The sequence below is a fragment of the Lissotriton helveticus genome, chromosome 6, assembly GCF_964261635.1.
Source record: "Lissotriton helveticus chromosome 6, aLisHel1.1, whole genome shotgun sequence".
In the NCBI taxonomy this organism is placed as follows: Eukaryota; Metazoa; Chordata; class Amphibia; order Caudata; family Salamandridae; genus Lissotriton; species Lissotriton helveticus.
In genome coordinates this window covers 665,521,284-665,535,120 of record NC_136067.1, presented here as the reverse complement: position 1 = coordinate 665,535,120, position 13,837 = coordinate 665,521,284, and positions in this window count along the sequence as shown.

Genomic DNA, 13,837 nt, shown 5'->3' with positions numbered 1-13,837 from the left:
TGCGCTATATAAAAACGCATAAATAATAAAAATAATAATAATAATGCGTGTGATGGATACAATTCGCATGTATTTTCTTGTCGTACGGTGTTTAGTACGATTCATACGGAGATCTGCTTTGGGTTCGGATCGTACTTCATCGCACGTATGGGGACGTTGAAGGTGTACGATTCGTACGGGAATTATGCTCCGTACAGCTATTCGTAGGGAAATCGGAATCGACCCCAAAATGTCTATTTAATGTTATTAATTTAAATACTATGAAAGAGATTGAAGACTATCCCACTCATTACACAAGTGGTCTAAAATGTTGATCATTCAATTAATTATGCTACGAGGGGGCATGTTTCTCCACAGTACCCATGAATTTGACAAAGCCTATAGTGAAAGCGATAATAGTCGCGTATAGAGAAGCAATAACCGTTGCATGATTGAATGCCCAATGTGTTACAAGAGGATAAGAAAGGCTCTCCTATCTTGTAATAGTACTGGGCAAGTGCAGTCAATATAGAATATGGATGCCTCAGAGCTGTTACACAGCAGATGTTATTCAATCTCGTTTTAGATCATTTTGGAATGGCCTACAGTCGGCAATACTCCAAGCATTGCTCAGGAATGTTTGAGTACCATTGTTTGGATAACTCGTAATGATGGTGCACACACTTTGCCAACAGTTGTTCACCTTCCAGTAGAGGTAGGGCCAGCATGTTGTTCGACAACAGTTTTTTTCAAAAGCGCCAAAAGTTAACTGGTGCAGTCCACTTTTCCTTAATTTGTAGCTTGTGTGAGGATGATTCCAGAAAAGAGCATGATGATGTGTTCTTATTCGAATTTACAATATCTGACAACAACAAGTGGTCTAGTGTATTTGCTTTGGCTGCTCTAAGTTCCAAAAACATTTTCACAGATGCCACTGGTCTCACTGTAGTTTGTTTGGTAAGTCAGAATTATAAGCATAATTGCGCCAGAAAGCAAATTCTTGGTAGATGGAAAACATTTCTTTATGAGTTAATTATGATTTATACAAGAGCTTTGACTCCCTTCCACTTGGAGAATCAGGGGCATATTTACAAGAGCTTATCGCCACCATAACGTCACTTTTTGTGACCTTCTGATGGCAACAAGCGCAGTGCCTTATTTAGAAGGCGGCGTTAAGCCACTTAACGTGGCTTAAGGCTTCCTTGTGAATAAGGCCCCCTTTCACGCAGCATTTAGTGTGAAAGAGGCGGGCAATGGCTGTGGAAGTGGGCATTCTGCCGCAATACCCATTGCTTTTTGGCGCTGCCCTTTATTTACAATTGTGGCATTAATATGGGGCTGTGCCGACAATAAGACCAGGGAAAACCTGGTCTTAACCTGGTGCAACGAGGAGAAATGATTATTTTCTCCTATTTTTTGCTGTGTCTATGTGTGGTGCATCCTGCAGCACACAGATAAACAGCAAATCACCACTAGTTATTGTTCGTGTGCAGGAAGGTATACCTTCCTGCACTTAAACAATCATTAAAAAACTGACAAGTTGCAACTGCAGCACACATAGAAGTTACAAATCCCCATTAATGATTGTTTATGTGCAGGAAGGGACAACTTCCTGCACATGAGCAATCATTCCCTGCAATGCATGCACTCTTGCAGTCTGGTGCAAGGGAGTCTGTGGTGGCGCAAGGCTGCTAAATTTAGCGCCAGCGCTAGAGGAAATGCAGGGGTGCGCTGCATTCTTGTAAATACAGCACATCCCTGCGTTTGGAAACTGTCGGAGCGCGGCAGTAGCCATTTTGGCTTAAAGCTGCACTCCAACAGTTTCTTTGTAAATATGCCCCTCAGAGTCATAGACAATGGTTGGAAGTAACTTTGCACGGATGACTTTCAGAACTGACACCAAAGTGGGACCCTAAAGACTTTTTGTAAAGTTTGACAAAGTTAACCAATAAAGCAGATACTTTTGCTTTAATGTATTGGTTATGTTGTCTATTGCAACTACCAAATATTTGTATTCAGCCTCCTTCTCAACTTGTCACCGTTCGAAGTGCCATGTGTCAGGTTTCTTGATCTATTTAACCATGACCATCATTTTGGTTTTATTAAGGTTAACTTTCAACCTATTTATTTCGGCATCCCCATATAATGTGTTAACTAAACGTTGAGGTCCAATCCTGATTTTACTTATTAGCAGGAAATCATCCGCATACAGACGTAATGAGATTGAGTAGCCACCAAGCTTAGGAGGGTGCGCATTGACCTTTTCTAATAAGTCAGCAAAAACTATGTTAAACAATAATTGTGCAAGTAGCCAGCCTTGTTTTAGGCAGGTCATGGTATATATTTTCCGTAAAATTGTTCTATCAGCCTCAAATGCAACACAAAACCAGATGTTGGTGTTGGATGTCTCACAACAGTCTGAATGCCGCTGCCCGCGTCCCCCACAGGAGGACATCAGCAGGGCAGCCCCCTTAGTGCCCATTAGTCAGAGTCCCCCCCCCCGTCCTCGTAGAGGGGGAGGCTCGGGCAGTTCACCAGCGTCTCCCCTGGTCGGGTGCACCAGTGACGTGCTTCCAGGGGAGGGCACGTTTGGGGGCGGGCCGGGTATTTAGGCCCCTGCAGCCCAGCACACGACCTCTTTGTTGGTCGTTCTGCCCTGCTACAGCGCTGCACAACCTTGGTGAGTAGCGTTCGACTTCCCCCCTCGTGCCCGCTCCCCCCCTTCTGGGGGTCGCAGCTGGGCCGGGCGGCCCGCTTAGCTGCGGGCCGCTGAGGTTGGGGCGGCTGGCAGGGCCTATCAAGATTGTGATTTCGGTTGGCCCGGAGCCTGCGGATATCCCCCCTCGCGGTCGCGTTGTCTCCGGGTCATTTCGTCGTTGGGGCGGGGGGAACAGGCCGGGATCTTGGCTGGAAGCCGGTGGCATCATTGGCATCATGGTGGAGCAAGCGCTTGGGGTGTTGCAAGGGAGTGCAGAAACCCCCCCACTGCCTTGCTCCTAGCCGTGTCATCACTAGCCGGCGCGCCCAGAGGCCAGGTGACGGAGGCCACCGTGGGGGAGCGGCTGACATGGAGCAGCGTGGCCCGAGCGGGCTGGCGAGTATAATGGGGGGGGAACGGGACCCGGAACCCGAGCCTCTAACGCCAAGGCCTATAGCTGGCGAAACACCCTCGGTACCCACGCCCGCTTCGGTGCGTGAGCAACAGGCCCCAGGCGGGTAGCGCTTAATGCTATAGAGCTGTGGTTCCCAAACTGTGCGCCGTGACACCCCTGTGCGCCGTTATGAGTTGCCAGGGGTGCCGCACACGATATGGGAACCACAGCTGTAGGGTGTGCCATTAATCGTGTGTAGGCAGTAAAATATTATGTCTCTTTTAAGAGTTATTGCTGCCCGCCCTGTTCTGCAATGCCTCGCGGGGCCCTCTTCACAAGTTACAAATAGATAAGACTACACTGCTTGCTCATTAACTCTTTTATTTATTTCGAGAAGTCGGTTTTGAAAGTGACAATTGGGAAAGCGCTATTTTGATCCTGTGAATCCTAGTGAGGAGTAACCTTGTAAGGTGCACTGCGCTGTGGCTTAGACGCGCATTTTAAAATAAATAGCCCGTTTTATATTTTATTTTGTTTCTGTTATTTTCCCCCGTTTTTAAATAAAGAGCAGTGTAGCACTTACCTTGCACTGTAATTGTGCCCTCCACCGCGCTTTTCGCTGGTCTTTAGGCAGCTCGAATCTACCGCCGCCATCTTAGGGGTAGTTAGGGACGATCTACAGGCCCCACCCCCGTGAGCGTTTCAGTGCTCGGCATAGGAGGCGCCGCAGCTACTTAAAGTCACCATGGAGTCGCGCAGCGGTAACGCGCAGCGGAAGCGCCGGCTCAGCGCCGGAGTCACGCCAGAGTCCAGCCCGTCTGTGCCCGTCCGGGCCCAGACGGGCCAGGGGCCTGGCACTCTGGCCCTAAAGGCTCGCGCTAGGCGCACATATGCTCGGGACGAGCTCATTGCACTACGTCTTCCGCATACCACTAGAGGTAATTCGGCTGATGCTAACCAGCTATCCTTAGCTGCTCCCAAGCTGATTAAATCCACTCTCTCCAACAAAGGTAAAACTACCATTTCGCTGGGGTTGTTGAATTGCCGTTCCCTCCCGCGGCATGCTATAGAAATTAATCTTCTTATCCAGGATCAGGAGCTAGATATCCTGTTTTTAACTGAAACCTGGATAACCCCCAGCTCCGAGGCCGATATAGTGCAGGCCCTCCCGCCGGGTTTCCTTCTGTACCATCTCGACCGAGGGGAGGGACGAGGCGGTGGCATAGCGATCCTATACAAGGATACCTATGCGTGTAAAGCCCAGAATGGCTTAATCTCTGATTGTGAGAGCTGCCATTTTTCTTTACGGATATGCTCTACAGTTTCGCTGTCGGGTTTATTGATCTATCGCCCTCCGGGATCCTTAGGCAACTTTGCCAGCTCCCTAGTGGAAACCGTGACGTCCCTGGCTTCAGCCACGACCAACTTCTTAGTACTGGGAGACCTCAACCTACATTTCAACGACTCTACTGATTCAGTAGCTGGTGATCTTCAGGGCGATCTGACAGCCTGTGAGCTGGCATTAGCCAACATAGGGGCTACGCATGAGAAAGGGCATCTACTTGACCCTCTCTTCTCTAACATTCGCCGCCTGGTAGCGAGGCCAGCCTTTCCTCTTCCATGGTCCAACCACTTTTTGGTATCAGCACTCTGGCTAGTTGACTCACCTCTGATTACTGCCAAACAGGCTTATGTGGTGGATCGAGCCTGGTCCAGGCTGTCGATAAACGACTGGACCACCAAGCTGGAAGAGACGCCTCTCTCCCTTGATGGTGACCCTATCAAGGGAGATGCTGATCTCAATCAATGGTTGACGGCCTCGCTTGACGCTCTGATCCCTAATAAGAAGGTCCAAAAGAGGGAAAAGAGAATTGGCTCTGCCCCATGGTATAATGCCCAGCTTCGAGCCTCAAGGAAGGAATGTAAAAAGCTGGAAAGACTATGGAGAAAGAACTGGGAGGCAACTAGGCAGGAGAAGTACCGTGCAGCAATGAGGGGCTACAAATTGGCTCTTCGACAGGCAAAAACACAATTTTTTGAAGAGCGCATACAATCTGCCGCAAATTCTGCCAGAGAGACTTTTAAAGTGGTCAAAGAACTCCTTAAAGTCCCCGAGCCTGTGGTCATCTATGATGAACATAAGTGTACGGAGCTCGCAGATTTTTTTCAATCCAAAATTCAAAAGATTTTAAACTCCTTGCCTCAGCCCCGGATGTCGCTTCATAATGATAACATTAATATAACCTCTCGGCCCAATGGGTTACTTCCCAATCTAGATACATTTGGCCCAGTAGCGGAGGAGGAGGTGGTAAAGGTCCTCAGATCCCTGAAAAGTGGGTCTCCAATGGATCCTGTGCCTATGAAGTTCCTTAAACAGGCAGCAGCCTCCATTGCGGCCCCGGTTACGGACCTGATGAATGCCTCCTTTGCCCTAGGTTCGGTGCCACCAAGCTGGAAAACAGCAGTGGTAAAAGCACTGATAAAGAAGCCACACCTAGATCCTGAGGATCTTTCAAACTTTAGGCCCATTTCTCGGCTGCCGGGTATTGGCAAAATTGCCGAAAGGTTAGTGAATGAACAATTGTCGGTTTTCTGGAGGCTAATGGTCTGCTCCGAGACTCACAAACCGGCTTCCGTCCGGGCCAGGGCACCGACACGGCCCTCCTCGCAGTCGTCGATGAAACCAGACGCATCTTGGATTCAGGGGGTTCAGTGGCAGTGATCCTCCTGGACCTAAGTGCAGCGTTCGACGCCGTGAACCATCAGGTGTTGATTCAACGGCTGTTTGAGGTTGGGGTGTCAGGTGTGGCATTGAAATGGCTGAGGTCATTTCTCTCCGGACGGTCGTACCAGGTGTGGGAGGGCAAACATCGCTCCAAAACTATCCCCCTCCAGTGTGGTGTGCCACAGGGCTCGTCACTCAGCCCGACATTATTTAATGTCTATATGGCCCCCCTGGAGGATGTGGTGGCCCCCTATGCCATCAAGATCGTCAGTTACGCTGATGATACGCAGCTGGTGGTCGCCTTATCCCAACTGGTAGAGAATCCTGACCTACTTCACTCCTGCCTGTCGGCAGTCCACACCTGGATGGATGAGTCAGCCCTGAAGCTGAATGGGTCAAAGACAGAGGTAATGCTGTTAGGGAGTAAAAACCCCCGGCTCCCTCTGACCAGCTGGCCGAGCTGCATGGGAGATTTTCCCACCTCTAAAGAGGTGATTAAGAGCTTAGGGGTTTGGATAGAGCAAGACCTGTCATTTAGGGCTCACGCCAAGAAGACTGCCGGAGTGTGTTTTGCTCTGTTACGGTCAGCGCGTAAAATCCTCCCTCTCTTGCCGGTAACTTCAAGGAAGCTACTAATCCAGGGGCTGATTATATCGAGGTTAGACTTCAGCAATTCCATCTTCCTGGGTGCTCCGGAATCCTCCCTAGACAAACTCCAGCAGGTTCAGAATGCGGCGGCAAGGTTACTTATGGGCATTCCTAGATCACAGTCCGCCCGACCTGCCATGAAGGCGCTGCACTGGCTGCCAGTGCGAGAACGAGTGAAATTTAAGGCACTCTGCACTGCCCACAAAATCCTCCGGGGGAAGGGCCCTCCAATTTTGAGGAATCTAGTGGTCCCATATAAAGCCAGTAGAACACTGCGGTCCGATCAAAAACATCTTCTTGTAGTCCCTAGAGTTAAAAGGGCTAGGACAGGCGGGAGAAGGTTTTCAGTTCACACAGCAAAGCTCTGGAACTTGCTTCCTTTAGAATTGCGCGCTGAGACTTGCGCACTGCGATTTCGCAAAGGTCTTAAAACCTACCTCTTCCCTGCTTAACTGCACTAAACATACTGTTTTTTAACTGAGTCCAGAAAGCGCCGGGATGCCCAAGGGTAGCTATGCGCTATATAAAATTTTAATAATAATAATAATAATAATGTGCAGTGGCCCCCATAGTCTCGTCGGGAAACAGGACAGCATCTGACTTCATGAACACGTAAAGAATTCAAATATAGCTACAACTTGTAAATGTAAAATACAGCCCATGTATAATTAAAATTATATCCTGGCTGTTGTTCCAGCACTTTGTGTGAACTTAAAGAAACACCGCGCCTGATTTTAAAAATCTGAAATTCCAGTGGGCAAACTGGAAGCTGTGGAAATAGGCTGCATTGCAGCCAGAATTCATTTCTTGGCCCCAGTATGACCCTCCATATATTTCTCCATGTATAAAGCTTTTTCTGGAACTGGTACTGTCCCTAATTCTTACACTTCTGAGGGCTAGCCACCTGCAGCAAACGTCAGTTTTTACGTCCAGTTTCAGGATATAATATTCTGAAATAACGTGGCTAACTCACTTCTTGGAAATAATTTTATGAAATCTTTAACAGGTTCCAAAGATCAAAAAATAGCTCAGAGGTTGAGCATGGCTGTGGCAAAGAACTGTGTTTACGTCCGCGTCAAGCATTTATAGTCTGTGTAAGGTAGCTTAGTGTAAGATAGCTATAAAATATGCTTTGCTGCAGACATCATCTGCGAACTGCAGGTCGCAAGTTACAGTCCAGTGAACTTGATTCATCAAGCCGATGAATCCCAAGCATTTGGGATTCATCATCCCAAATGCAAAAATCGGTAATTGCTAATTCGCTAAATTGCGAGGAATTACATTTAAGGAATCTCTATTTGAGATTCCTTAAATGCAATTCATGAAGCATTTGAAAATTGCGAAAATGCAATTTTGGGCCGCTATTTACCGAGAGGTCAGACCTCTCGGTAAATAGCAAAAACTTAGAAAAATGCTTTTAAAAGCATTTTTCTAAGTTGCATGTTGCACACACACATGTCCTTTGGACATGTGTGTGCGCAACACCTGTTTCAATTTGCATTTAAGGGGTGCTACAGGGTGCCCTTTGGACACCCCTGGCACCCTTTAAATCGCTATCTTATTTGCGATTAACTAATTGCTAATCGCAAATAAGGAATACTCCCCATTCATTCCTATGGGCCTTTTGGCCCATAGGAATGAATGGGGAGTTATTCCTTATTTGCGATTAGCAATTTGCTACTCGCAAATAAGGAATGTGTAGGAATCGCTATTTATTTAGCAATTCCTACATGAATACCGTTTTGCGAGTCCTTAATAGCGATTCGCTATGAATCGCTATTAGGGGCTCGCAAAACGGCCCGTTGATGAATAAGGCTGTAGGCACTTTCTAAAAAGGTGCCTACAGTCTGCAAGGCACGAGTTTTTATCCAATCCTTCAATAAAGATAAGGTTGACAAATGGATTTATTAAGTGGCAAAACAAGTTTGTAACCCCTGAATACAATTTAAGGGACATTGGTATCACTCACCGTCTATTTCCTCAAAACGTTTCTGAATAAAAAAACAAATGCAAGCTTTAGAATCAATTCACAGGTGGCTCGAAAATGAAAAGACAATTTGCACCAAAAGCAATATTTCTCAGAGACATCTCCGAAGTATGTATCCGGAAAGAAGCGCTGCTAGTGTCGCATCAATTTCGACAGATGACAGACAGCAGCGTTGAAGCCGGAGTGGGGTGTGTGGGCAGCAGACCTATATTCAAAGTCATTCATGTCCTGTGCCCCATATTGACCTGGGATGTAACAGGGTCTAAGCAATAGAAGGGTTGCTGAACTGTTCCTATGGAGAGATAGGGAAGTTTTTAGCTGGCGTGACCAAAGGCGTTCGTATGACACCCTAGGGCATCCATTATGCCTCTTGCCCGTCCATTCTTCGTGCCATGAGAATGACTCTACCCCAGCCCCACTGAGCTGGCTGGATCTTACACAGCCCCGTATTCTGCCATTTATCTCGTTCTACACCCAACCTTTCTCTACTGCCCTGCCTCAGCCCCTCTGACCTGGAGTGTGCCTACTAGCTCTGCCAATGCTCACTGACCTGGCACCACTGACAGTATATTACTTGTTGTTCACTAGCACTCCCAGTCTGCCACCCAACTGACTGCCCCCTCCCTACTGTACTAACTTTACTAGGCGACTGACTCTGCCTGTGCACAGTGACATAGCATGTGACTGTCACTGCATCACCCCGCCTACTGGCAACCGGTAAAAAAATGGTGGGGAGCCACGGCCAACTGCCAATTTAGTCAGGGGAGCCACAAGTCAAAAAAGTTTGGGAACCACTGCTATAGAGGCTTACAGTGCCGGTGAATGCATTCCTTCCTGCCAATGGAATTGACTGCTAACACGAGCGACGGGATGCGGTGTGTAATGTTACTTCATTACACACATGCATGTTCGTGAGGCACTTTCAATGGGTTAAATTTTCGCACAGGCCACCCAAAATCATACACACACAGTGGGAATCGCGGGGATTTGGCCGGGGTTGCTTGCCCCTGTAGCGCGTTGCAGTCCGCTCCCCCCGGCCTCCTGAGCGAGGCTAGGCCGCACCACCCTCCACAACGGGACCAGACATCCCTGGAGGTTTCCCTCCTCGCTTTCCCCACCAGCCTTTGCCCCTGGGGGTGGTGCTTGGCATGGCTTGCCAAACAGCTCTTGCCACAATATTATTTCTCAACATGGCAGCTATTTTCTTTGCAAAAGATGCTAAGGCATCTGTACATTTACAATAAGTATGCTGTATGTTGTGCTTTTTTCGATTATCCAATTTTCCACAAAAACTCAAGGGGGAAAGAAGGCTGTTCTTATTTGACAGTTTTGTAAAGCGCTAATCAGGCCTCTTGGGCGTCGGAGCGCTCGCTATACGGCACTACCGCACTACGAGTAGATTTCATATACAGCTGGGTTGAATCGACAGGCGACTTTGGTGCCTGTGACTGCGGTATTCGAGCAGGGCACTGGTACGGTTTAGCCTCGTGAGCACAGCGGGAGAGGTGCAATGTATGTAGGGATTGTATACAGCAGACTATTAGTGAACATAGCGCCTTAGGGAGCCTGGCACATATATCAGATACAAGTACAGATCAAGCTGATTAAGAAAGAGGTTGGATTATGTGTACAGTTTTCGTGTCTTTTATTGTGATGTGTCTGTACAGGGGTCAACATACACAGCAATTAAAAAAACTATTGCCCAGATCTGTCTCTTAAGGCTATTATAAGGGGAAAGGCCTTCCCGAATATTTTGTCCACTGTCCGTCTTCCATCTGGGATTCATTAAAAAATGATTGCCCAGATCTGTCTCTTAAGGTTATTATAAGGGGAAAGGCCTTCCCGAATATTTTGTCCACTGCCCGTCTTCCATCTGGGATTCCGTCAGGTCCTCACTCTGGCTGATTCTGGAAGGCCAGGGTATTTTTCCCAGTGTTGCCTCCAGATGATGTATTCTTCAGATCAGCCCGTCGTAGAGAACTGAGCTCTTAGATTTCCGGGCAGCGTTTCCCAACCTCACCCACAGTGCTCCCTCAACCCAAAGTAGTTGGAATAAACTAGTGGCAGGCTGCAGGCAGTGGTAATGGCAGCGCTGCTCACACTATCACCAATTAGTGCCGCGGTTCTTTAATCAAACATGCGACGGACCCAGCGGCCGTTGGAATTGTTCCTCAGCAAAACAGCCTCTCCTGTGTAGCCGCTGCTTAGCCGCACAATCATGGGCCGGTGTTTGTTCCGGCTGGAGTCTTTGCAGCGAGGTGCGCCCATATATATTAAGAGTGCGCTGCAAGTTAGTAGGTAGTGCCTCTTGAGGTATCTCTCTGCAATATCATGTGCTTTTAAACTATATTAATAGCACGGGCGCGCGCAGTGGTGCCTGTCCGACTACCTGCGGTTTACTAGGATTCAGCATCTTGGATAACGGCAGCGATTGAGCGGGTCTGGGAAAAACTAGGCCGGTGTAAGTGAGCGATGATCAGGTGGCGTGATGGGGCTCAGCAAGAGTGACCGTTTGCTCAGCTTCGTGTGAACCCGTCCCCGCTTCTGACACAACCCATCTGAACAGCTGTGCCAAGTCCAATAACAGTGCCAAAAACAACAGGCAGGCAATGCAGAACTTCCACACAAAAAACACCAAAAAAACCGATTCTGTCAATGTATAAGGGCTCTCGTCAGGAGGCCACAGTAGCTTGCACTACACGCTGCCCCTACTAAGCTGCCAATGATTGTAGCAACGCATCTACGGACCATCACACTCCTACAAGTGTGACAATTCTGGGGCAGAATTATTTGTGTGTCCCAGAGTTTTCATGCAACAATACAAAGGTCAAGCACACTCATTTGAATAATGGAGTGCTGGAACTAGATCAGCATCTTGTTTAGTGACAGTTACTGCTTTACGAGGTTAGTGCCCAACCATTTCTGGTGCTTTAAAGCAGTTTTAAGATCTTGCAACGTTTCTCGTTGCTTAAATGGGTGTGGTTTCCTATAATTATGTTTCTCTTGTCTTCATTTTTTGATGTTGCTCGCAAGAAAATGTCACTCATAGTCGTTGAATGTCACTCACAATTTTAATGAAATTAGGAAAATGTCACACATAGGAATCTGAAACCTTGGCAGCGATGCACATCAGCCTTAGAGTTCCATACCGAAATATCTGTTTTGTTCTGCGCGCAATGCATTGCTTGCCATCTAGACATGAAACGGACTCGCCTGTCAGAATCCAACCTCGGGTGCCAAGGATGTAGATAAGAGATGAATATTCTTCCAGCGCGCCATGTTTGCCGCTACTCGCGCGACTCTCAGCAGGAAGCATTCAGCAGAAACCTGCAGGGCGTGCAAATGGAAATGCAGGCAGAAAATGTGCTTTGATGCTTTCGGTTGGGTATGATGAGGTATCTGTTTGATTTCACCCTGGATTTGTACATACACACACACACACACACACACTCTTACGTTAATCATTCTGATTAGTATGAAGTGTTTTTGGTACTTCACTATCATTTCACCACTATTGCTCGCTTTTATAGCTTATTTTGTGTGTGTGTGTTGGGTTAGGGGCTACGGGGAGTTTGAAACAGGAGGGGTTTATGTCAGAAGGGGCGTCTCCTAGTCGTTGAATAATATGGATTGGGATGAATATTAATAACATATTTGAATTCCGTATTCCCAACCCTTTATTAGCAAAAACCAGCACCACTTCCCCTGGAAAATGCAAATAATGCAGCACTTCGCGCCCTACTACAGGAGCCGAAGCATCCTCCACTAGAATATTTAATCACAGAAAAAATTTCCCTCGTTTAAAGATATATTGCTGGCAGCAGATATGTCCACCAAGATTTTCAGCGCCCAGCTTAGCATATAAACTGGAGGAGGTGGCAGATTCGGACTAGAAAGTGTGTGCAAATTTATAATTTTATTTATCTATGTATACGGGGTATTTATATAGCATGAACCTAGCCATAAGGTGGTGGAGGAATTTCCAAGGAGCAAAACACGGATATTTTGGTACTTTCACCCTGTCGGTCTCACCTGGTAAATTTGAGCTGGAGAATCACTAGTCTGAGATTATTCCACACACCCGGCACATCTTTTGGTCAGAAACCACTCCGTTATTACATCACTGCTTTAGCATTTTCTGGCTTCACCATTAAAGAGAAGGGATGGATGTTTTAGGCCGGATCTTCCATCTGAGCCCACGTGAAACCCGCCTCAGCATCTAATTCTATGGCATGACGCATCGCTGGTATACCCAAAATAATTCTCTTCTGGTTTATGAGTTGCAAGATACGAAATACTCTGCACTTTCAGGCCTTCTGTGTTTACTTATTAGACCCTTTGGTTGAATGTTGGGTACTTGTGAAGTACTGAAGATTGCGAAGGCAATGCTGGCACGGGTGCAAGCACCCGAAACAAAAAACAAGGTTAAGAGGTAGCATACAGTGTGTTACAAGAGTAACGTGACGGGCGCATGTCACATAAGGAGTGCCTAACACAGGTAGAAGGATAATTCTGCAGTCTATGGCACACACTCAAACACAAGAACACACTAGGAGGACACTCCCATAGCCCAGGAGATTGGAACTTGCTATAACGAAAGATCTTCCTTCAGAATAGAGAGGGCATATATTGATTTTGGAAGTGCCTTTCAAGGAGGAGAACGGTGAGGACAGTTTGTAGGCCTGGGATGATGAGGTGTTCTGGGTAAAATAGTATGTGATTCTAAGCACACACACCTTGGTGCCATGGCCATTATCACCTTCGCATTTGTAGAATTGACTTAGTAGTAAGACACATCACTACACTACTGCCTCAGGCGCTGGAGGTACGCAAATGTTTGCACCTCCCAACTCCTACAGCAGGTAATATGCACAAACTGGTTCTCGTAAATGACAGACAGGCTTGGCCCTGGTAGCAAGGGGGCAGTCATAGTCCCGGTCTCATTGTAAAGAATTCATATTGTTAGATGAGGGGGCGGGGCTTCTAATGGTTGTTTTATGTCTCAAATACAGGACCCACGCTGGAGAACCGCCCTCTCTCAGGGGGGGCGCCTGAACTAGCAACAGGTAGAAGGGTCATAGCACATGGTTTCCCTGTGAAAACAACTGTTGAGTCTGGGGAAGTTGTTGATGTACTAGGCAAGTATTGTGGGGTTCTATTGGTAAGCAATGTCAGAGTGTGGGCAAATCTGGCATCCCCTGTGACAAAATTGGAACGTTTTTCCTTTAAACATTGAGGTGGCTGGACTAATCCTGCACCCATGTGCAATAATGGAATGAGTTCTTTTACAGCAACTGGTGCGCCAGTAAGGGGATCTGATCCTGGTGATCGAGGTAGTGAGTGGCTTATCGGTCAATGCTGATTAGGGCTGTTTTCATGGTTTTGTCCCCCCTTCCAGAAACGTAC